This window comes from Myxine glutinosa, chromosome 9, assembly GCF_964187855.1.
Source record: "Myxine glutinosa chromosome 9, kmMyxGlut1.1, whole genome shotgun sequence".
In the NCBI taxonomy this organism is placed as follows: domain Eukaryota; kingdom Metazoa; phylum Chordata; class Myxini; order Myxiniformes; family Myxinidae; genus Myxine; species Myxine glutinosa.
In genome coordinates, this window is record NC_136269.1 from 123,319,831 (window position 1) to 123,344,977 (window position 25,147).

Here is a 25,147-nt window from a genome sequence, read left to right on the forward strand (position 1 = left end):
GTTACTGTTCTACGCCGCCCTTCTTCCCCATACCAAGTGGGGATTAATCGCCTTGTTCTTGCTGGGCTTGGCGGAACCGAGGCTTGATACGTCCCTTCCTGGCAAACGCAAGGTAGGGTTTCGGGACCAAGTCTCGCACGTACCTAAATACCTGCGCTGCCATGGAAGCAAGCCTCGCACGAGCCATGTGTGGTTTGAGTATGCCGAGCGGATTGAGTACCACGTGGTCCGTGCAGTCTTAATTAGTGGAACCCGATTTGAGCGGTTCTATTCGTACCACGCTTAGCCAATGAAGAAACCACAGAAACGATAGAATGGAAGAAAGGAAGAACACAGGGTTAATTATTCCCACACGTATTTACAATGATCGGGGATGCAGAGACACAGAGCAGCCTTAATCAGTCTTAGCTTAAGTCCCAGACAATGGGCCCGTCACACTCACACAGGGAATTGCAGATGGGTAGGTGGTCAGCCAACGCGTCGACGTGGTCGTCCAGAGATGGCCTCCGTCCGGCTCTCCACGGTCCTAGCACGTCCCGCAAAGATGGTAGCAGGCGATGGCAGGAACCCGTAGCGCGTCTCCCGAACAAGGCAGATAACGAGGTGGAACAGCAAAGGGCGGGACTCTCAGCGCGGCTGGCGATTACACAGCCGTTTTCCTCACTCGCGCGTCTTCAATGCACTGTATAGTGATCGGCCTAAAACTCAACCGAGCGTCACTCATAAAAGCGCGTCTTTCAGTTCATGCGCATCGGCTTCGCTCGCGTATCTGGTACAGTTCTCGGACACTCACAACTCTTCTTCCTCGATCCTTCCAGGCTGGCCACTGCGCGTGAGTTCTTTGCATCGAGTCCTTCGTTCATCTGCGAGTCCTTTCGAGGGCTTTGCGCAGCGGGTTTTATAGCTACGGCCCCGAACCTTCTGGATCCCTCTCGAACCTTCTCACCACGCCCTGTGACGCAAACGCCACTGCTACCACCTCTGAGCCCTGATTGGCGGCTCGTGCTTACCGTCAGCGCTTCTGCCGCTCCGCCCTCGGCTCCGCCCTGGTCCTCCTAGCCTGCCTCGTGTTAACTCGCCCAAAATGAACCAACGTTAGCGCAAAAGGGCATGAGGCTACGGACGCTGTATAGTCGGTGGCAGTAGGGCCTATTCTCCTGACTCTACTTCAATGCAGAACTAACAATGGAAAGGAACTAAGCTCACAAATACTAAGACATAACTATACGATCACGAGGCTACATGTTGCTTGTGTGACTAACTATGAGGGGGTAATTTTAACCTTTATTAAAACTCACTGTACAAACTCAAAACCGCAACAATATATATATATATATATATATATATATATATATATATGCAATTTAACAAACAGGAATAAATTCCCACATGGAGCTCGTGTGAAAAAATTCTGACTCAACTCGGCACTCAAATCTAAAGACCTCATCACTTACGCGGTGACAGCGCACTGAGCTATTGAGTCTCCGGGATATCCACAGAACTTTCTCACACTAACACTGCAAGCCTTTTAATGGCCGATGCCTTATGTGCCTGCTCGGCAGACCCCGGATGTGAGTGTGTGTATGTGTAAGTGCATGTGAGATGAACTCATCGAGAAATTTAACAACTCAATCTGGGATCATGTATAAATATATGTATATACACAGACACCTCTTCTCCAACTTCATCACCTCCATCCCCTGCCCACCTTTCCCTTGCACTCTACACACTATCTATGTATCATGTATTAATTGTGGTAACCTATCATCCTGCAGCCCTGAACCATTTTTCAGGTGACCTTGAATGCCCTCCTACTGACTTGTTTTCTCTTAATTTTGTCACTCAGTATGACAGCCAAACAAAAGCAGACACAACCCTTAGTTTCAGGTGAGAAATGATCTGGTGTTCGTCACCGTACTGATTTCCACATCATGAAAACATTTTTACTCCACCTGTACATGGTTTTGGATCTTCCATCCGGTTTTCCTGTGAACTTGGAGATTGCCATACTCGCTGAATTCCAAGCTACTGGACAAATCATTACAATGGGAATGATGAGTTTTTCTTCGTCTGCAATTGAAAATAACATCAGCATGAACACCAATGAGGCTTACAGCTCTCATACCTATGCTATTATACACAGGTATGAACGAGTCGACAATTCCCCGGCGCCGCCACACACACCTGTTCTAGTGGGCGCCACTGCATTCCACTTGTATTTCAAAACAGGCAGTCCAGCATATCAGGTGCAACAAAAATCTATACGTGTGTTCTTCAGTGCAAGAGCTGAAAGTGGCAATATTATTAATTTATTTACTGGGTATTATTTATTTATTTATTTTCACTTGTGGGTGGGCAAAGTGGGCAAATGAGGTGATTAGGACAAGGTATAAGTGATGAGGGTAAAGGAAGGTTAGCTAGGATGACGTATACTTGCATTGGGTGACCTATTCATTTTGAAATGTACATACTGTGGGATTTTCAACATCAATGTGAAAGTTCTGGTGCACAGGATAGCAGCATTTAATTATATATATATATCTGCTTCCTGTTCTTTTCAAAGGTTTATGGAGGAGCTCTGACGTGCATTCCTTCCGGGATGAAGACATGAGAACACATCAAGGTACTTTTCTAACAACTGGAACATAAGACCGTCACTTCGCTGACGAGAATATCACTTTTTTTTTTCTTTTTCTTTTTTGGGGGGGGATACAAGCTCGAGGCTCGTGTAAGAGCTAACATCAATCACAAAAAAACGGACACACAAAACGTACAATAAAGGGAGCGGGAGACACGATGGGGGGAGAGAGAGGGAAGCACACAAGTACAACAGCAGAGAACAGGGACATCGGGAGATCTGTGGGAGGGAGGCATGGGAAGGCGGTGGTGGGGGCTGGGATTGGGAGAGGTTAAAAAACACATGGACACTGCTAGAACGTCCAGGAAAGAAGTCGGTATTTCAAAAAAAATTGGATTTGGGGTGAATTAACGGGGGTAGAAGAGATCAAAGTTTTGGATGGGGCAAGATAAGAGATGGTGGTGAACAGCTGTTTTAAAGACCTGGAGGGAGGAGTGGGATTGAAGAGAGTGAGGGAGTTTGTTCCAGAGGCGGGAGAAAAGAGGAATGAAAGAGTGAAGGTGAGCAGAGAGTCTTGATTTTGGCAGTTTCACCATAAGAAGGTTGCTGGCAGATCTTTTGCGACCTGTAGGAATATTTGGGGGGGGCAGCACAGATAGAGCTGGGGGAGCAAGGCCAGAGAGGAGTCGGTAGAAGACAGAAAGACCACCAACCTGCCTGTGGTGACTGTAATTGCATAAAAAAAGATTTAATTAAAAGTTAATGGGGAAAAAAATAAAATTAGGTGGTGTATAAATACCGGGCTAGCCATAAACTCAGAGAGCGAGGAGATTGTTAATAGGATATTCATCACAGAATTTTTAGATTTTGATTTGCAATTAATATACAACACGAAGAGGAAGGTCAAAATAAAAATGATTTCTCCCTCTCCCCCTCGCCCTCTCTTCTTTCTTTTGTATTGATCAAATTGTCTGGGTTACGTATATTAGGCACAGGCCATGGTAAGATACAAACTCTGAGGTCTCCTCATCCCTGCCTTTGCATAAATGCTACAAAAATGGGGCTTTCCCTTTCCTCGGCATAGTTGTGATGACTAATCTATGGAACAAAAATAGGACCTCGGGTCCTGAAGCTCACCTGGATCAGGCGCAACAGTCACTCAAACCCCCAGCAGACCTCCTTAGACGTTGATATTTTTCTGCCGTGAGCAAACTTTGATACATCGCGGTTGATGAAGGCTGTAGTCACGTTTCGTCACAATCATGTGTGTAGTTTCTGAGAGGAGAGAAAATACCTCTTTTGGGGGTCAATGCATGAGCCCCCAGTAGACCCTCATAATGAGCGCAGATTTTGATGTGGCCAATAAACCTTCGTTCGGCATCAGATACAAAGTTTGTGGCCAAGTTTCATCAAAATCGTGTTTGGTTCAAGCGATAATGACTGAAGTGTTTACGCACTCACTCACTCAATCATTGACTGACTTACCTATGGACACTGCTCAATCACATAAGCTCACCGGACTAAAGTCCAGGTGAGCTAAAAAGGAAATCCTGGGAGATCCTGCCCTCTGTGCAGTGATAACCAGCATCGCCAGTTGGCGTTTGCAGTTTCGCCACGCGTGCCCATGTACCCAATTAAAATAAATAAATAATAATTAGGTGTCGCAAACCTTCCCGAGAATTCCCTGAATCCACTGTAGTTGGATTTATTGAAATCCGATGATCCGTTCACAAGTTATAACATGACAAACAGACAGACAGACAGACAGACAGCTCCTTTTATGATACTAGTGCACCCACTCACTACGGGAGCGGCACGTGGAGTCATGTTGTTATCCTTAGTATTATTATTGGCAATTATTATTACTATAACTTATGTTAAATCAGGTCATTGAAAAGATCATACCGTGCCTCACCATTCTAAATTCCTGATAATAAAATGTACTTCCGTTAGGGTGTCATGGGAGGGAGGTGGCAATATCGCAAGTCACAAAAGCCCTTGGGGAGGGAGGAATTTGTTTTCTAATAACATTAATATTTTGCTATTATCAAATAGTGTTGTTATTACTTTTGTTATTAGAAGCCGCCTTGGAAAAACGCCACCGAAGCGGCAGGAAGGGTCATGTTATTAACCCTTGTGGGGTATATAGACGACAGTAGATCTACGATCAGATGCGGATTCCTCCAAATTTCTTTCACTTTAGTGTTAAACAGCAGTAGCAACTGTTTCAAAAAGGTAATCATACGTGTTTGTGGTTTATAACATTTTTACTTCTGGCAGAGGCCGTTGCTCCCATGAAACACCACGATAAGCTATTTATACACGTTAACACCTCGTTTGCTCAAGGTGGAAACGCCCCTTGGAGAGGGGGGGATATTATTATTATTATTATTAATATTGATTTGTAATAACATTAGTATTATGCTATTATCATTGGCATTGTTAATACCTCCGCCACCAAAGGTGGATGGAGGTTATGTTTTCACCCCTGTCTGTCCGTTTGTGAACAAGATATCTCACAAAGTTGTGGACGGACTCGGCCGAAATTTGGCAGAGATGTAGTGTATGTGACAACGACGAAATGATTAGATTTTGGTGAAGATCCGGATTCGGATCCGGCTACTTAAATTTTAAAAGTGATTCTTCACTATTGGGAGATTGGGACAAAAACGACACATAGCAGGATATCTCAAAAAGTTATGGATGGATTTGGTCGAAATTTGTTGGACAGGTTGTGTGTGTGTGACAAGGACGATTTGATTTCATTTTGGAGAAGATCTGAATATTGATTCGGATATGAGAATTATTTAATTTTTTAAGTGATTCTTCACCATTGGGAGATAGGGCCAAAACGATACATAGCAGGATCTCTAAAAAGGTTATGGATGGATTTGGACGAAACTTGGTGGACAGGTTGGGTGTGTGTGACAAGGACGATTCGATTCGATTTTGGTGAAGATCTGAATATGGATTCGGATATGAGAATTATTTAATTTTTTTAGTGATTCTTCACCATTGGGAGATAGGGCCAAAACGATACATAGCAGGGTCTCTAAAAAGGTTGTGGATGGATTTGGACGAAACTTGGTGGACAGGTTGGGTGTCTGACAAGGACGATTCGATTCGATTTTGGTGAAGATCTGAATATGGATTCGGATATGAGAATTATTTAATTTTTTAAGTGATTCTTCACCAATGGGAGATAGGGCCAAAAATGATACATAGCGGGATATATCAAAAAGTTATGGACGGATTTGGACGAAACTTGCTGGACAGGTTGTGTGTGTGTGACAAGGACGATTCGATTTAATTTTGGTGAAGACCCACATCCGGATCCAGCTTGTACAATTTTTTAAGTGATTCTTCACCATTGAGTGAGATGGCCAACCAGGCGGAGGTATGCTCTCCACTGAGTTGCGTTCTAGTTACTTTTGTTATTAGAAGCGGTTTTGAAAAAACACCACGATAAAGCTAAAAAAAATCGTCAGACAGACAGACACCCAATTGTGTATTTTAGTATGATAGATTACCAGACATCAGCAGACATCAGCAGACTATGCGCAAACCAATACTTGGAATATGTCTTTCAATCCTGACAAATCCCACACACTCACCCTGACTCTCCAAAAGGACCATCTGACAACCCACCCTTCTACTTCTTAAACAAACCAATTGAAGATGTTAAGTCACTCAAAACCTTAGGGCCTCACCATCATCCATGATATTTCTTGGGCAGACCATATTTCCAAGATGGCCTACAAATTGTCATGGAAAGGTCTTTCCTTTGGCAGTCTGAACTTTTGACAACCTACAGTATAAGACCTTCATTTACAGTTTGATGGAGTACTGCTCCACCCTTTGGGCTGGTGTCCCTGCCTCACACCTTGCCGTTATTAGTGTCACACAATGCAACACCCTCAAAATCATTGGGATCTCCCACGACGAAGCTGAGCATCTAGGCCTGTTACTCTCGCATCGCAGACAGGTTGTGGCCTCTCTATTTTCCCACCTCCTTTTTGGTCTTGCACCATAACTGCCCTCTCTTGGCTCCGTCCATCCCGGATTTCCACAGGGCACACATGGTCTGCCAGTAACCTTCTTATTGTTAAACTCCCTAAGTCCAGGCTGACTGCTCATCTCTGTTCCTCTTTTCTCTCACCTGTGGAACCAACTTCCCCAGTCTGTTCAGTCCCATTCTTCCCTCCACGGATCCAAGACAGCTGTCCACCTCTGCCTCAGGTCATCCCCCATCCATACTCATGATCGCTTCTACCTCATTCTACCTCCATTCCCAAGCACTCCCTTTTCCAGGTTATTGTGACTCTTCTACCAAACTCCTATTCCCTCCCCCTCCCCTTGATCTCACTCTCACCTCTACTCTGCTGTTGGTGATTCCCCCTTTCCATTTTGTGCCCTTCCATTCAGCTCTCACTCTTCCACGAGCCTCGATCATGTATACAAAAAAACCATATAGCATTTGTAATTTGAACCTGAGATCCCAGCCTCATGAGCTCTGTCCTCAAACAGTTCACCAAGCAGGCCAACCCAGAGTTTTCAGTTTTCTTTTTGAACGAATTCTCCATCCAGTCTGCCAGTCTCCTTACTAGGCCGGAGGCAATCATCTTTGCCGAAAACCTCGTACGTAGAATGCTAAATAATAAAAGGTTTCTGAGTAATCCCAACATGGCCAATATAATCTATCTATCGAGCAAACTTGTTACCCCTTCAAAAACAAAAATCAGTAAATTCATTAAGCAAGATACACCTTTCATGAACCCACACTGGCTGTATCTAATAATATCAAACCTGTTCCAGATGTTGCTTTACTGAATGCCTAATTACAGTTCTGAATACCTTTCCCCACTTCCTTTGAATCCTCCCTTAATGTAGGTAATATGTTCGCTACCTAGAAATCCCTTGATATCTGTCCCGTCTTAATCAGTCCATTCAATATATCTGCTGGGACTTCAGTTACTGCCTTCAGCAGACTTGCATTAGGAACTATCATATCCTGGAGTTTTGCTTATCTTGAACTTTTGATATTTAGTAATACAAACTCTAGGATCGTGGACACAACAGGCAAGGGAATGACCGAACAGGAAAAGAGAGAGAGAGAGAGAGAGAGAGAGAGAGAGAGAGAGAGAGAGAGAGAGAGAGAGAGAGAGAGAAAGAAAAAGAAAAAGAGAAAGAAAAAGATAAAGATAAAGAAAAAGAAAAAGAAAAAGATAAAGAGAAAGAAAAAGATAAAGAGAAAGAAAAAGAGAAAGAGAAAGAAAAAGAGAAAGAAAAAGAGAAAGAGAAAGAGAAAGTGAAAGAAAAAGAGAAAGAAAAAGAGAAAGAAAAAGAGAAAGAGAAAGAAAAAGAGAAAGAAAAAGAAAAAGAGAAAGAAAAAGAGAAAGAAAAAGAGAAAGAGAAAGAAAAAGAGAAAGAGAAAGAAAAAGAAAAAGAGAAAGAGAAAGAGAAAGAGAAAGAAAAAGAGTGCCTCTTGGAATATGTCTTGAGAGAAAAAGAAAAAGAGAAAGAAAAAGAAAAAGAGAAAGAGAAAGACAAAGAAAAAGAAAAAGAAAAAGAGAAAGAAAAAGAGAAAGAGAAAGAAAAAGAGAAAGAGAAAGAAAAAGAGAAAGAGAAAGAGAAAGAAAAAGAGAAAGAAAAAGAGAAAGAGAAAAACAAAAAGAGAAAGAGAAAGAAAAAGAGAAAGAAAAAGAAAAAGAGAAAGAGAAAGAAAAAGAAAAAGAAAAAGAAAAAGAGAAAGAAAAAGAGAAAGAGAAAGAAAAAGAGAAAGAAAAAGAAAAAGAAAAAGAAAAAGAGAAAGAAAAAGAGAAAGAGAAAGAAAAAGAGAAAGAAAAAGAAAAAGAGAAAGAAAAAGAGAAAGAAAAAGAAAAAGAAAAAGAAAAAGAAAAAGAGAAAGAAAAAGAGAAAGAAAGAGAAAGAGAAAGAAAAAGAGAAAGACAAAGAAAAAGAGAAAGACAAAGAAAAAGAAAAAGAGAAAGAAAAAGAAAAAGAGAAAGAAAAAGAAAAAGAGAAAGAGAAAGAGAAAGGAAAAGAGAGAAAGAGTAAGAGAAAGAAAAAGAGAAAGAGAAAGAAAAAGAGAAAGAGAAAGAAAAAGAGAAAGAAAAAGAAAAAGAGAAAGAGAAAGAAAAAGAGAAAGAGAAAGGAAAAGAGAAAGAAAAAGAAAAAGAGAAAGAGAAAGAAAAAGAGAAAGAGAAAGGAAAAGAGAGAAAGAGTAAGAGAAAGAACACAGAGAGAACACAGTCACCTGCAAGTAAATACAAGGAAGTTAAACACAGGAGACCATCAGACCCAGCATGGATACGTATATCTACCAATATCCATGTACCGCTCTATTCCCAATTCTTCTAGATACCTATAACTAATTCCATTTGGGTGATGGTTTCTGGGGTCGGTGTATCACATGCATGATGGGACAACTGGCTTCCTCCTTGCGCCAAAGTTCCTTTCCTCCTGCCACTACCTTTGGAGGAAGACACTTCCACGTATTAACAACTCTCCTAGTGATTGACCCTCACCTTGATGTCATCCTAAGTCTCCGCTTTACTCTCAAGCTGCGACCATTATCAATTTTTATGAAAAACCTTTCCACACTTATTTTGTCTTTACCCTTCATCATGTTAAACATCTCGATCAGATCCCCAAGTAATCACCTCCTTTCTAATGAATAAAGTCTTTCCTCCTTCAGCCGCTGAGTGTGGAATAAACTAGAACGACACTCAGTAGAGAGCATACCTCCGCCTTGTGAACAGTTTACGTTTTGTATCCCAGAGTAGACCAAAAAATCACAATACAGAATCGCATTTAATCAAAATCATCCGTCCACAACTTTTTGAGATATTCTGCTTTGTATCGTTTTTGGCCCCATCTTCCAATGGTGAAGAATCACTTAAAAATTATACTAGCCGGATCCGGATCTTCACCAAAATTGAATCTATTCTTCCTTGTCACACACACAACCTGTCCACCAGGTTTCGGCCAAATCCGTCCATAACCTTTTGAGATACCCTGCTATATGTTGGTTTTAGCCCTATTACTCAATGGTGAAGAATCACTTAAAAAATTAAATAATTATCATATCCAAATCCATATTCCGATCTTCACCAAAATCGAATCGAATCGTCCTTGTCAGACACTCAACCGGTCCACAAATTTTCGTCCAAATCCGTCCATAACTTTTCGAGATATTCCGCTATGTATCGTTTTTGGCCCGATCTCCCAATGGTGAAGAATCACTTTAAAAATTCTAGTAGCCGGATCCGAATCCGGATCTTCACCAAAATCTAATCATTTCATCCTTGTCATATACACTATCCTTCTGCCAAATTTCGTCCGAATCCGTCCACAACTTTTTGAGATATTTTGTTCACAAACATATTTGAGATATCTCCTTTGAAAGCTCCACAATTGCACCGTGTGATACAATAAACCTACTAGGTATTTCCCTAACATCACATTTATCCTGGAATCCACACATGACACAAATGGATAAATGGACAAACAGACAGGGGTGAAAACATAACCTCCATCCACCTTTGGTGGCGGAGGTAATAAGAACGGTGGGTTAAAAGTGTTGATAGAATAACTGACGAGCACGCACCTAACTAAGGTCTAGACGAACACAAACTCAACATCGATACAAAATGGATCAGGTAAAAACACACAAGATGGGACACAGATTTACGATGTGACTAACAACACAAACGACAGCAATTAGACGAGATAGATCCAGTGTAGTAAGCTCACAAATTGCTTTGTGACGTCATCATTCAAAAACCTCCTCGAGAAACTGTTTTTCCCTTTAGGAAAGGCAATCGGTGATCCTGGTATATTTCGGACAAACTTTTCAGTTTAGAAAGATGTGAAATGGAGTAAAGAAGGGGCAAGATGTCCTACAAGGAAATTATATTTCCCCCACTCCCATGATGACGTCACAATTGCTTTGTGACGTCATCACTCAAAAACCTCCTCGAGAAACTGTTTTTCCCTTTCGGAAAGGCAATCGGTGATCCTGGTATATTTCGGACAAACTTTTCTGTTTAGAAAGATGTGAAATGGAGTAAAGAAGGGGCAAGGTGTCCTACAAGGAAATGATATTTCCCCCACTCCTCACCGCTTGCTTAACCTCATTGATCCTGATTTACCATGTTTAGCATCCTGAACGTCCACAGCAGAGGACTCTGACTAAAGCTGCAAGTGCGTTATTACCTCTGCTGATGAAGGTGGATGAAGGTTAGCTTTTCAATCTTGTCTGTCTGTCCGTTTGCTTATCTGTAAGCAGGATATCTCAAAACGTTATGGACAGATTCAGACTAACGAAATTTGGTGGAGAGGTTGGGTGTGTGACGAGGACGAAATGATTTGATTTTGGTGAAGATCCGGATCAGGATATGTGATTTTTATTTAATTTTTCAAGTCACAAAGGACACAAACAACAGGCACTAATAACTAATGTAATGTGTTTGATATGGTGGTGTAAAAGACGGTGCATCAACAGCGGTAAAGTTCCCAAAAATTTTTTTTTTTATTCCAGTTGAATTACCTGTGCACTGAAGAACACAAATCACCTTTTTGGCACTTTCAAAAACTGTCAGTTTTGCAGCACTTGGACCAAATATCGGACCATTTTGCGCCGTCTCGACCAATCAAGTTTGCCGCCCGTGCTCCCAGAGTTCGCGAACATAGAGATTTGGCTCTTCGGAAATCTAGATGGTGCTCGGAAACGCAGAGGAAGACTTTTGGAAAGACCATATCATTTGTCTCAAGATTATCCGGGGTAAGATGTTCTATGAACTCTATAAAAATTACAATGTGAATTTTGTGTCATAAAATTGAAGTTAAATGAAATGTGTGGATTAAGTTACTTTTGATAGGTGTGTGATGCGCGTGCTGCTCGGGATCGAATGAGAACTTGTGAAACATCATTTCATAACAGTTCATGTAATAATGTATTCTATCATCAATGGAAAACAAACGTCATGGTTAAGATTTATTAGAGTGCTATTAATATATAATGATATATTATTAATATATATATATATATATATATTAATTATTAAATAATGTGCTCACGCATCATTCGTTTGCAAACCTTTATTTATTTATTTTTTGTTCTCATCTATTTAAACAGTGAATCACACAAAGTGATGGCGGTACAATTGTACAGAGGCCTAATTAGGCCATTGACCTGGAGTTCGCGGGCTTCCTGACAGACAGAGTCGCTGCTATGAGCTCCAGGTCCCTGGCTCGGCTTGAAGCTGCGCAGACAGGTACGGGGCTGTACCTGGGCTGCTCTGCAACGGAGCAATTATGAACAATTAGCACGACAGCAATAATGACGTCGTCGGGTGAAATTACCGGCGCAGTTCGTCGTGTTGTGACGTGGATGCAGTAACAGGGTTTGACAGCCCAACGTCAGCCCTCGGGGTCGAGTCTCACATCGAACTTCGTCACGTTTGCATTCGCCTCCCCCACCTGCAATAGGTGCATTTGATTTACAAAACCTGGCGTCATCAGGTCCGTCCGTGCAGTGCGTGTCCGTTAGTTATCAGGTCTGTCAGGTCTGTCCGTGCGGTGCGTGTCCGTTAGTCATCAGGTCTGTCCGTGCAGTGCGTGTCCGTTAGTTGTCAGGTCTGTCCGTGCGGTGCGTGTCCGTTAGTCATCAGGTCTGTCCGTGCAGTGCGTGTCCGTTAGTTATCAGTTATCAGGGGTCTGTCCGTGCAGTGCGTGTCCGTTAGTCATCAGGTCTGTCCGTGCAGTGCGTGTCCGTTAGTTATCAGTTATCAGGGGTCTGTCCGTGCAGTGCGTGTCCGTTAGTCATCAGGTCTGTCCGTGCAGTGCGTGTCCGTTAGTTATCAGGTCTGTCCGTGCAATGCGTGTCCATTAGTTATCAGGTCTGTCCGTGCAGTGCGTGTCCGTTAGTTATCAGGTCTGTCCGTGCAGTGCGTCGTTAGTTATCAGGTCTGTCCATGCAGTGCGTGTCCGTTAGTTATCAGGTCTGTCCGTGCAGTGCGTGTCCGTTAGTTATCAGGTCTGTCCGTGCAGTGCGTGTCCGTTAGTTATCAGGTCTGTCCGTGCAGTGCGTGTCCGTTAGTTATCAGGTCTGTCCGTGCAGTGCGTGTCCGTTAGTTATCAGTTATCAGGTCTGTCCATGCAGTGCGTGTCCGTTAGTTATCAGGTCTGTCCGTGCAGTGCGTCCGTCCGTGCGTGCGTGCGTCCGTCCGTGCATGAGTGCGGACGTGCGTGCGTGCGTAAGCGAAGGACCGAATTCGAATTTGGTGTGTGGGTGCCACCCACCCACGTCAAAATCCAAGATGGCCACCGCCATGTATCTCTGAACCTTGTGAGCGGATTATCTTGAAAAATAAGCGAAGTACCAACTTCTAATCTGGTTTGTGGGTGTATCTAGGCATAAGGAAGAACGCTATTGAAAATTCGGTCGCCACGTCAAAATCCAAGATGGCCGCCTTGCGTCTTCCACTTTGTCAGCTCACATCACTTCACCAACGGGGGACCTAGGCGTAACGCTTGTTACATATTGAGTGTACCACACACATATCCATTACTCCGTATCCGTTCCAATCGGGATTTATGTACACAGGATACTCTTTATTGCTTATTTTGTTTTCAAAGTCGAGGCTCATGGAGGAGCTCCAACATAAAACGGATCAACACAAAACAAAACTAGAAGTTTTAGGTTTTGTGTCCCACTGACATGTCGGATCAGGATTCGGATCTGAACCAAAACCTGATCGACTTGTCCTTGTCACTTACCCAACCTGTCCACCAAATTTCGTCTGAATCTGTTGTTACATATTTATGTGAAAGTATGTGAATTACCATTCAGGTCTTTGCTTATCCATGTGTAATAGATTAAGGGTTGTTGTGGTTGGAGGGTCAGGAGCCCTTCTGAAAAGTGTCCGGAAACGGAAGTGACCGGAAACGGAAGAGGAAAAGACACGAGGAAGAAAAGCGACGAGTATTCTTCTTCCTCGCCCCGCTCCGACGAGAGGTGGGATCGACCTTGCGCCGCGTGGAAAAGCGGCGTTCCGAAGCCCGTCTGGCGAGAGGAGTTACCGGGACGTGTACCTACCCGGTGGAGACGTCAAGTTGACGTGGGGCCGTGCATCGACCCCGCGTCTGGCACCGTTCGCGGCACCGTCTAAACAGACGCGTATGGGTCGCACGTTGGGGCCTAACACGCCTTGCAAGCGGCGTGGGGCTTTTGGCTTGCTTTACCGTACCCGCTTCGCGTGGCCACGAGGGGCTGCAGCCGCGGTGCCTGGTACGATACCTGCCCGGTGGAAACACGTCCACCCGGGGTTCGTTCAACCGCCCGAGTGCGGCGACGCCGACCAGCATCTCGGTCAGGAGGGGCCCAGAGACATTGTGAGGGGCAGAGACCAAAAGGGGGTCGTGAGTACAGAAGTGGACACACATATATAAGATGGCCATCTTAATCACATAGGGAATTGATTGTGGATTGGGAATTGTCGATGGTTGTTTGTTGTTGATTGCTCGGGGAATATCCGTGATTGTATCATTGAAATCGTATGATATCCTTACCCTGGAAATATATCCTTGCACATCAGTTTCTCTTGGGTGGAATTCATAGGGATTGCGTTGCGAAAGCGCATATATATAATACTACTTTCTGGCGAAGGTCCTCTCACGGTCCGGGGGTCACCGAGACCAGGTAGTCACCGAGGGGACCACGTAACAGAATTGGGGGCTCGTCCAAATTACGATTTGCGGTTTCGCAATTGGGTCTACGTCCGGGATTTAAAATTGTATAACATAATAAAATAATAGTTTTTTATTAATTAAAATTTATTAATTAATTATTAGTTGGTAAATTTTTTTGAGAAATTGGGGTAAAGTCTTGGGTGAAGGTTAACAGGTGTTAACGATAGGCACCATGGCGTTTGTGGCACAGAACTTTGTGGTAACCCCGAGTGAGGCACAGTTCCGAGCGTTACTAAAGTCGGACCTCTTGAAATTGGCCAAACATTTTAACTTGGAGGTCCGAACTAATTTGAGGAAGGCAGAGTTGCAGGCCACGGTGATACAATCTATGGTGGGATTAGGAACATGGGACGAGTTAGCCTGGGAGTGGCTACCCGAAGAACCAGAAGATGTTGAGCTCCGGAAACTGGAGTTGCAATTACGGAGCCAGGAACGGATTAAAGAAGAAGAAAGGAAAGCAGAAAAGGAAAGAGCAGAAGAAGAAAGGAAAGCAGAAAAGGAAAGAGCAGAAGAAGAAAGGAAAGCAGAAAAGGAAAGAGCAGAAGAAGAAAGGAAAGCAGAAAAGGAAAGATCAGAAGAGGAAAGGAAAGCAGAAGAGAGGAGAGAAGAGAAGCAAGCAGAGGAAAGGAGAGTGGAACGAGAACTCCAGGAAAGGTTAAAAGAAGAAGAAAGGAAAGCAGAAGCGAGGAGAGAAGAGAAACAAGCAGAGGAAAGGAGAGTGGAACGAGAACTCCAGGAAAGGTTAAAAGAAGAAGAAAGGAAAGCAGAAGCGAGGAGAGAAGAGAAACAAGCAGAGGAAAGGAGAGTGGAACGAGAACTCCAGGAAAGGTTAGAAGGGAGAAAAGCAGAGGAGAGGAGAGCTGCAAGGGACCTCGAAGCAGAGGAGAGAAAAGCGGAAAGGGAATTAAAGGAACGTGACATGGAGCTTCAGCAAGAAATCAAATTCAAGGAGCTGGAGTTAATGAGAGAACGGGGAGAGGCACCACCCTTGCTGACGGGGTCGACACCTAACCAGAAAACCTGGGATGTGGGCAGACATGTGAGGCTGGTTCCACCGTTCAGTGAAAAGGAAGTCGCGAAATTTTTTCCACACTTTGAGAAAGTGGCTCGACAATTAAACTGGCCGGAGGAGGCCTGGACCATACTCGTGCAAAGTGTGCTGGTGGGGAAAGCTCAGGAAATTTATTCGGCGCTACCAATGGACCAATGTGCAGATTATGAGGTACTGAAGAAGCACATCCTCAAAGCCTATGAGTTGGTTCCGGAAGCTTACAGGCAAAAATTCAGGAATGCCAGGAAGAGGGAGAGTGAGACCCATGTGGAGTTTGCCAGAGTGAAAGAAAACATGTTTGATCGGTGGTGTGAGTCAAAAGGAGTCGGGAAAGACTTCGAAACATTGCGGGACTTGATCCTGGTGGAGGAATTCCAGCAGTGTGTCCACGAGGACATCAAAGTGTACCTGCAGGAAAAGAAAGTACCAAAGTTGTGGGACGCAGCCACCATGGCAGATGATTATGCCTTAACCCACCGAATAGGGGTCCACAAACCTAACTCCTCGCCTAGACTTCAGCAGGGGAGTTATGGAACACCCGGTGCGGAGAACGACCTTACATGGCGGCGGCCTCGAGATGATTATGGGGACAACTATGATACCCCACCTGTTCGAAATCAGAGGGATGCGGGCCCAAGACAAACTTATAGTTCGGGGGGCCCGAGGCAGACCACGAGTTTTTCCTCCGGGCCTACTTGCGCTTTTTGCAAGAAACCTGGACACTTGATGTCCAGTTGTTACCGCATGAAAAGGGAAGACCCAGAGCGGAGTCCGACTATTACGACTCCAAATGCAATGGTCATTGTGAGAAATCGCCATCAAAAGGGTTACCAACCATTTATTTCAGAGGGGTTTGTGTCACGGGATGGAGCCTCGACTAACCGGAAACCGGTTAGGATATTGAGGGACACAGGGGCACATCAATCTTTAATGCTTGAAGGCATTTTGCCATGGTCCGAGGAAACGGCAACGGGGGATAGTGTTCGTTTACAGGGGATCGGGGGCGGTGTTAGTGCTCCCCTTCATGTCATCCATTTGGAGTCCGATTTGGTGTCAGGACCGGTCACCGTCGGTTTACAAGCCACGCTTCCTGTAGAGGGTGTATCTGTGGTTATCGGGAATGATTTGGCCGGGGGTCAAGTTTATGGTAACCTGAGGGTTGGTAAAGAGCCCAGCAGGGAAAATAACACCACACCAGCTCGGGATGGCGACAAAAGTGCCAAGTTATTTGTAGGGGGACTGAACTTCAAAACAGAGGAAGAAGTTCTGACCTCTGTCTTCAACAGATATGGGCCGCTGGTGGAAGTGCGGTTGGTAAGAGACTGGGAAACGCAACAGTCCAGAGGGTTCGGCTTTGTCACGTTTGCCAGCACAAAAGACGCCAGAGAGGCAGAGAAGAATTGGAATGGCAAGGATTTGGAGGGTCGGACCATAACAGTAGGGAAGGCATTTCGTAGGCGTCGAGAGGTCTACAGGAGAGGACAACTGGGCGGTAGTTTTGGTGGTGGCCGCAGTCAATATTATTATGGAGGCTCCCTGAGTTACGGCCGCTCCCGAAGGAAGGATGGGCAAAGTAGTGGCCGAGAAGGAGACCGCTATTCATGGGACTACAGGGACAAGTGGTCCCACCCTAATTATTAGGGAAGTTCTGAGAAGTTGAAGCACTGAATGCGGCGGAGCCGCCGAGCCAAGATTCCTACACGGATTAACCGTGAACGCCGTTCCTAAAGGCGTCCATGTAGTGAACTTTCATGCACGGACTAACCGTGAACTCCACGTTCCTCAAGGTGCCCATGTAGAGAACTTTCCTGCATGGACTAACCGTGAACTCCACGTTCCTAAAGGCATCCATGTAGTGAATACTCGGCTTGGCCTCCCGGAAAAAGTGCTATCGAGTTGCTTAACTTTGGATCTTTGATCAACCCCTTAACCTTCATTCACAAGAAACTGACGGTCAAAGTCAGAGGGTCATGAGATGGAGTTTGATTTGGCAGGGACAATGTCGTTGCTGGTGCTTAGTCCAGAGGGAGTAATCTGGAGGGGTTGTGGTGAAATTTTGGTTGCTTTATTTTTAAGTGATAACTGTGCCCGGGGGGAACTGATAATGTGGGGGGGTTGAGTTATCTGGTTTGTTTCTCCAAATTGGCCGGCAAAGAAAGTTTTCGCTGGGTTCAAACTTTCTTTCTTGAAGGGGGGGAGTGTTACATATTTATGTGAAGGTATGTGAATTACCATTCAGGTCTTTGCTTATCCATGTGTAATAGATTAAGGGTTGTTGTGGTTGGAGGGTCAGGAGCCCTTCTGAAAAGTGTCCGGAAACGGAAGTGACCGGAAACAGAAGAGGAAAAGACACGAGGAAGAAAAGCGACGAGTATTCTTCTTCCTCGCCCCGCTCCGACGAGAGGTGGGATCGACCTTGCGCCGCGTGGAAAAGCGGCGTTCCGAAGCCCGTCTGGCGAGAGGAGTTACCGGGACGTGTACCTACCCGGTGGAGACGTCAAGTTGACGTGGGGCCGTGCATCGACCCCGCGTCTGGCACCGTTCGCGGCACCGTCTAAACAGACGCGTACGGGTCGCACGTTGGGGCCTAACACGCCTTGCAAGCGGCGTGGGGCTTTTGGCTTGCTTTACCGTACCCGCTTCGCGTGGCCACGAGGGGCTGCAGCCGCGGTGCCTGGTACGATACCTGCCCGGTGGAAACACGTCCACCCGGGGTTCGTTCAACCGCCCGAGTGCGGCGACGCCGACCAGCATCTCGGTCAGGAGGGGCCCAGAGACATTGTGAAGGGCAGAGACCAAAAGGGGGTCGTGAGTACAGAAGTGGACACACATATATAAGATGGCCATCTTAATCACATAGGGAATTGATTGTGGATTGGGAATTGTCGATGGTTGTTTGTTGTTGATTGCTCGGGGAATATCCGTGATTGTATCATTGAAATCGTATGATATCCTTACCCTGGAAATATATCCTTGCACATCAGTTTCTCTTGGGTGGAATTCATAGGGATTGCGTTGCGAAAGCGCATATATATAATACTACTTTCTGGCGAAGGTCCTCTCACGGTCCGGGGGTCACCGAGACCAGGTAGTCACCGAGGGGACCACGTAACACTGTCCACAACCTTTTGAGATATGCTGTTCACAAACAGACAGATAAATAGACAACCAAAGAAGCAAGAAATATGTCATGCATAGCAAGATACTTGCGAAATCCATAAAATACATTGTTGACCTTTGACCTATGTTCACCTCGAAAGGATTACCTGACATGCAAATGGTTGGTTGAATTCCCTTACCTGACATGCAAATCCTCTTCAAATTTCAAGTCAATCGAATAAAAATTGACAATTTTACAAAACACGGCCTATGTTGACCTTTTGCCCCCCTTATTGGGCCCTAGTCGTTCGAACTATCTCGAATGAAAAATTTCCAGGTATCGTTGACAACAAAAGTTGGCCGGGTCTTTTTGGAACACCCTGTAGAACCGAAATCTTCCCCTGTGAAGAACTCCTTGGGCTATTTTACCTTTCCTTATGAAAGATACCATATCGGGTGATTGTTTACATCCCCATGAGAGAAACTCAGGATTGTTTCTTGATGATTATTTTTTTGTATTAGTGACTGTCCCTATTCACCCGTAAAACGGGTAAAACGGGGTGAATAGGGACAGCCATAAAAATCCTATTTATTCCTGTTTAACCCATATATGGGGTTAATAGGGACTATAAGTTGCTTTTTAAAAAAACAAGAGAACACTTTCAACCCAAATATCAACAAATCAGTATGGTTATCAATTTTCAGCGAAAAAAGTTTCCGAACTTTTTTTCCAGTTTGTGTCCCAATTCACCTTGCTGTCCCTATTCACCCCATTTTACGGTATTGCATTTGAGTCCGTTTGTTTGTTTGTTTGTCTGTTTGTTTGTTTGTCCGCACAGAATAAATATGATTTTCTCTACAACCGTTGGTCCGATTGACAGGAAAGTTTCACCGTAGGTGCAACTCCACCTGTAGAATTTTCAAATGAGAATTATGACGTCAGAGGTCGTCACGTGGTATGGGCGCCATCTTGGGGAAAAAAACGAAAAACTTTGCACCTCTATATCTTGGAAAGCGCTGCATAGAAAAAAAATTTGAGGCATGGCTCATTGTAAAGAACTCTCCATGTGGAATAACATATGTTAATGATGATGACATAGGTGCCTCCATGCCATGGCCCATGGCTGCCCTCGAAATAGCATTATGCAAGTTCTTACTAATTACCGAGAGAGAGGAAGAATAATTGGCAATATGAGTCACATGTCAGCAATTAATGTCAGTTGAGCTTGTGCAACGGTTGTTGCAATTCTTTGGCAGGTGAAAAGCAAGAACAGCTAAACGAAGACAAAATAACAAAGGCCAGGACCATCATGGCCTCATATGAACAGACTCTAAAATTTCAAAATGGAGTTTTGCCTTTACTACCGCTTGGGTTTTTAGCTTCGAAACCGTACGTCCTTGGTTCAACTGAAATTATAGGTCAAATTGGTGAATTTTGTTTTAGGAACTCTCACCTGAGCCAAGTGTAATTGCTCTCTATTTGCCAAAGATTGTAGCACAGTCTTGCAGACATATGGAGCAATGTGTGGAGGATCAACAGAGGCCACAGTCAGTCAGACGGGGCCTGCGATAAGACCGTGAACGCCAATTGCCAGAGCCTGGAGGAAAGAGGAAATGTGGGTGGGAAAATGACAAGACAAAAAGTTATGGGAATGAGTCAAGACAGGGAAATGCACTAGAAACCACAGTGAGCCAAACTTCTCAACAATAACTTCCAACAAGCTCAAAAAGACTTGAATAATTGCTGAGTTTTGGGGTGCAGGTTCGCGGAGGAGGATAAATACTTTTTGTAAACAGCCTCAAATTGTCTGAAAATGAGCAAACTGGAAACAAATTGTGTAATGAGCTTCCTACTAATAGTGAGCCTGACGCACATGGGTTAGCACAGGCCCCAGGGGTCGCTGCTCAAATGGGATTGAAGGACCGGAGCCTCGTGGCCTGCCATTTCCTGCAGTCCTCCTGCCTGCCATTCCTGGTTAGGATAGATGGGAAGCTGATGTAGAGTTTGGGGGGCAGGTATTGGGCGCCAGCATTGGACACAGGTAGAGGCCAGGGTCGCTTACACCAGGCATTGTTTATCTTAGGGTCGTCTGCTTAGACGTTGGGTGAAAGAAAGAGAATGAATAACGATAGATGAAGCTTGAATGAGAAGCCATGGCAGCAATTTGCTTCAATATTACACAGAAACAAACACTTGCTTTGCTTTATATTCTATTGGACTTTAGACTTCTAAACTTCAGGAATATGAGGACAAAACCATTGGAGAGAAAATGAGAGTGACAGACAGAGACAAATACAGAGGGAGACACAGAGTCAAAAACAGAGACACAGAGAAGAAGACACTGAGAGACAGAGAATGAGAGAATGTCCAGTAAAGTAACCATAACCATAACTCTAGGGGGAATTATTCAATCCACAGGGGGATTGATGGCCCCATCCATCCATATTCAATCCACAGGGGGAAGTATTCAATCCACAGGGGGAGGTATTCAATCCATAGGGGGGAAGTATTCAATCCATAGGGGGCAGTATTCAGTCCATAGGGGGCAGTATTCAATCCATAGGGGGCAGTATTCAGTCCATAGGGGGTAGTATTCAGTCCATAGGGGGAAGTATTCAGTCCATAGGGGGCAGTATTCAATCCATAGGGGGAAGTATTCAATCAATAGGGGGAAGTATTCAATCCATAGGGGGAAGTATTCAATCCATAGAGGGAAGTATTCAATCAATAGGGGGAAGTATTCAATCCATAGGGGGCAGTATTCAGTCCATAGGGGGCAGTATTCAATCCATAGGGGGCAGTATTCAGTCCATAGGGGGTAGTATTCAGTCCATAGGGGGAAGTATTCAGTCCATAGGGGGCAGTATTCAATCCATAGGGGGAAGTATTCAATCAATAGGGGGAAGTATTCAATCCATAGGGGGAAGTATTCAATCCATAGGGGGCAGTATTCAATCCACAGGCGGAAGTATTCAGTCCATAGGGGGCAGTATTCAGTCCATAGGGGGCAGTGTTCAGTCCATAGGGGGCAGTATTCAGTCCATAGGGGGAAGTATTCAGTCCATAGGGGGAAGTATTCAGTCCATAGGGGGAAGTATTCAGTCCACAGGGGGAAGTATTCAGTCCATAGGGGGAAGTATTCAGTCCATAGGGGGCAGTATTCAGTCAATAGGGGGAAGTATTCAGTCCATAGGGGGAAGTATTCAGTCCATAGGGGGCAGTATTCAATCCATAGGGGGCAGTATTCAGTCCATACGAGGAAGTATTCAGTCCATAGTGGGCAGTATTCAGTCCGTAGGGGGAAGTATTCAGTCCGTAGGGGAAAGTATTCAGTCCATAGGGGGAAGTATTCAGTCCATAGGGGGCAGTGTTCAGTCCATAGGGGGCAGTATTCAGTCCATAGGGGGAAGTATTCAGTCCATAGGGGGAAGTATTCAGTCCATAGGGGGTAGTATTCAGTCCACAGGGGGAAGTATTCAGTCCATAGGGGGAAGTATTCAGTCCATAGGGGGCAGTATTCAGTCCATAGGGGGAAGTATTCAGTCCATAGGGGGCAGTATTCAGTCCATAGGGGGGAAGTATTCAGTCCATAGGGGGAAGTATTCAGTCCATAGGGGGAAGTATTCAGTCCATAGGGGGCAGTATTCAGTCAATAGGGGGAAGTATTCAGTCCATAGGGGGAAGTATTCAGTCCATAGGGGGCAGTATTCAATCCATAGGGGGCAGTATTCAGTTCATACGAGGAAGTATTCAGTCCATAGGGGGCAGTATTCAGTCCGTAGGGGGAAGTATTCAGTCCATAGGGGAAAGTATTCAGTCCATAGGGGGAAGTATTCAGTCCATAGGGGGCAGTATTCAGTCCATAGGGGGCAGTATTCAGTCCATAGGGGGAAGTATTCAGTCCATAGGGGGCAGTATTCAGTCCATTGGGGGCAGTATTCAGTCCATAGGGGGCAGTATTCAGTCCATAGGGGGCAGTATTCAGTCCATAGGGGGCAGTATTCAGTCCATAGGGGGCAGTATTCAGTCCATAGGGGGAAGTATTCAGTCAATAGGGGGCAGTATTCAGTCCATAGGGGGCAGTATTCAGTCCATAGGGGGCAGTATTCAGTCCATAGGGGTAAGTATTCAGTCCATAGGGGGCAGTATTCAGTCCATAGGGGGAAGTATTCAGTCCATAGGGGGCAGTATTCAGTCCATAGGGGGCAGTATTCAGTCCATAGGGGGCAGTATTCAGTCCATAGGGGGCAGTATTCAGTCCATAGGGGAAATATTCAGTCCATAGGGGGAAGTATTCAGTCCATAGGGGGAAGTATTCAGTCCATAGTGTTACGGATTCGTCACTTCCGCTGTGGTGGCTTTCATCCACTTGACATTTCTGGTTCCATGTATTATTATTATTGATGTTTGAGGGAAATAGCAATTATTATTGTCAAAAGGTAAAAGGAATGTTTTAAAATGAAACAGGAACCGGACGGCGATGAAGAGGAAGAAGAGAAAAAGGGCGGAGCGAGTGAAGTCGGACAAGAAGCGAGTCGTTTCAACGTCTGGGGAGAACGTTGTCGAAAGAAAGTCGTTAGTGAACTTTCGGGGTTCCTGGGAAAGGAATTCCTGCGACTGAGTTGTTGTCGCTGTGACTGATCCACCTGCGTGTCAGGGTTGGCGTTGGATTCCGAGGAATCATCGTCGTGTCGTTTCGACCCGAGTACGGGCCGTCGGCCATTTTGACTTGCGCAGGACTTGTGCTTCGCCCGCGGTTTCGTTTCTTTTCGACAATTCTCACCGCATTCAGACGTCGATCTGGGGCATGTGTGTGACGTGGCTTTTTGAAGGCTAATTCGTCCATACCCGAGGGTGTGATCTCTCAGTCGCGTGTAGGGCGCCTTTGGATTTCCCAGTCACATTGAGGGCGCCTTTGTACAGCTTCGGCTGTGTGACTTCCCTTGCCATCCGCACGGGATTCTGGTCTCGATTGAACATTGTTCTAGCGATCGCTGGAGCGAATCAACTTCGTCTTGAAGCCGGGAATAAGAGACATTGGAGAATGTTCTTGTTACGCTCACTTGGAGCACAGTGAGTTACTTTATACTAGCTGATGGTACCATCATAAGATATACATTGATTGTACTTTTGATTGCTATTATTGTTGTACTGTTATTCTTGTGTGATTTTTAATACAATATTTGTTTGTTGGTAACAATTGGTGTGGTTTCACCATTGATTTTTGACACAGAATAACACATTTTTCTGCCGTGACTCTTCTCGGGGCTCGGCGGTACACCATGACCAGGGGGTCGGGGAAGAGCACGTAACAATAGGGGGAAGTGTTCAATCCATAGGGGGCAGTATTCAGTCCACCGGGGGCAGTATTCAGTCCATAGGGGGAAGTATTCAGTCCGGAGGGGAGAGTATTCAGTCCATAGGGGGAAGTATTCAGTCCATAGGGGGGCAGTATTCAGTCCATAGGGGGCAGTATTCTGTCCATTGGGGGCAGTATTCAGTCCATAGGGGGCAGTATTCAGTCCATAGGGGACAGTATTCAGTCCATAGGGGGAAGTATTCAGTCCATTGAGGGCAGTATTCAGTCCATAGGGGGCAGTATTCAGTCCATAGGGGGAAGTATTCAGTCCATAGGGGGAAGTATTCAGTCCATAGGGGGCAGTATTCAGTCCATAGGGGGCAGTATTCAGTCCATAGGGGGCAGTATTCAGTCCATAGGGGGGCAGTATTCAGCCCATAGGGGGCAGTATTCAGTCCATAGGGGGAAGTATTCAGTCCATAGGGGGACTGTCCATTTGGGGCAGTATTCAGTCCATAGGGGGCAGTATTCAGTCCATAGGGGGCAGTATTCAGTCCAGAATTTTAAAGCTTCAGTATCAGATACTTTTCTTTAATGTGAAACACCTTTTGACACAAAAAGATATCTTAAAAACAAATAATTATTAGTCTCACCCTGAAGGGGGTGAGACTATTGCAACGCAATGTGTGTGTGTGTGTGTGTGTGTGTGTGTGTGTGTGTGTGTGTGTGTGTGTGTGTGTGTGTGTGTGTGTGTGTGTGTGTGTGTGTGTGTATATGTGTGTGTCTGTCTGGGTGTGTGTGTGTGTGTGTGTGTGTGTATGTATGTGTGTGTGTGTGTGTGTATGTAATCTATATCATAAAAGGAGCCTGATTGTTACTTGCCGGAAAAAATTCCAGCAAGTATGGTGGTTGGTTGGTTGTCTGTCTGTCTGTCTGTTTGTCTGTCTGTTTGTGCGCAGTACTACGTCTACATCGTTGCACAGAGCATCGCCATACTTTACACACATATTTGCCTTGCCCTGGAATAGACTGTGCCCAATTTTTAACTCTCTAGGCCCAAGGTCAAGCTCAAAGTCACCTAATCAAGGTCACCCAATCATTTGCACCTCCCAATTGAAACCCTGCCCTTAGGGCGGGTACCGTTGCTAGAATATATTGTTGCGGATCTCGGGTTCGTCGACGTACTAAGGGGTGGTTAAGCCATGCTCCCCCTCGATCTCCGAGTCCACGAGGCCGCCAACCACACTACACTCGTGGTGGACGGATTGCTAAGCAATTCCAGCCACCGAGCCCGCAGCTACGCGCAGAAGGGTTAACGGTCACGACCCGAGTACCTTCAACACACGCAGCTGTGAGAACGGGGAC

The 25,147-nt window shown here is 45.1% G+C and overlaps 2 pseudogenes; both read left to right on the forward strand.

Annotated features, from left to right (window-relative positions):
• The first annotated feature begins 1,958 nt into the window (after positions 1 to 1,958).
• LOC144893734 (uncharacterized) lies at positions 1,959 to 22,076 on the forward strand (annotated as a pseudogene).
• A 64-nt stretch (positions 22,077 to 22,140) lies between these two features.
• Positions 22,141 to 24,377, forward strand: LOC144893735 (uncharacterized; annotated as a pseudogene).
• Positions 24,378 to 25,147: the final 770 nt, after the last annotated feature.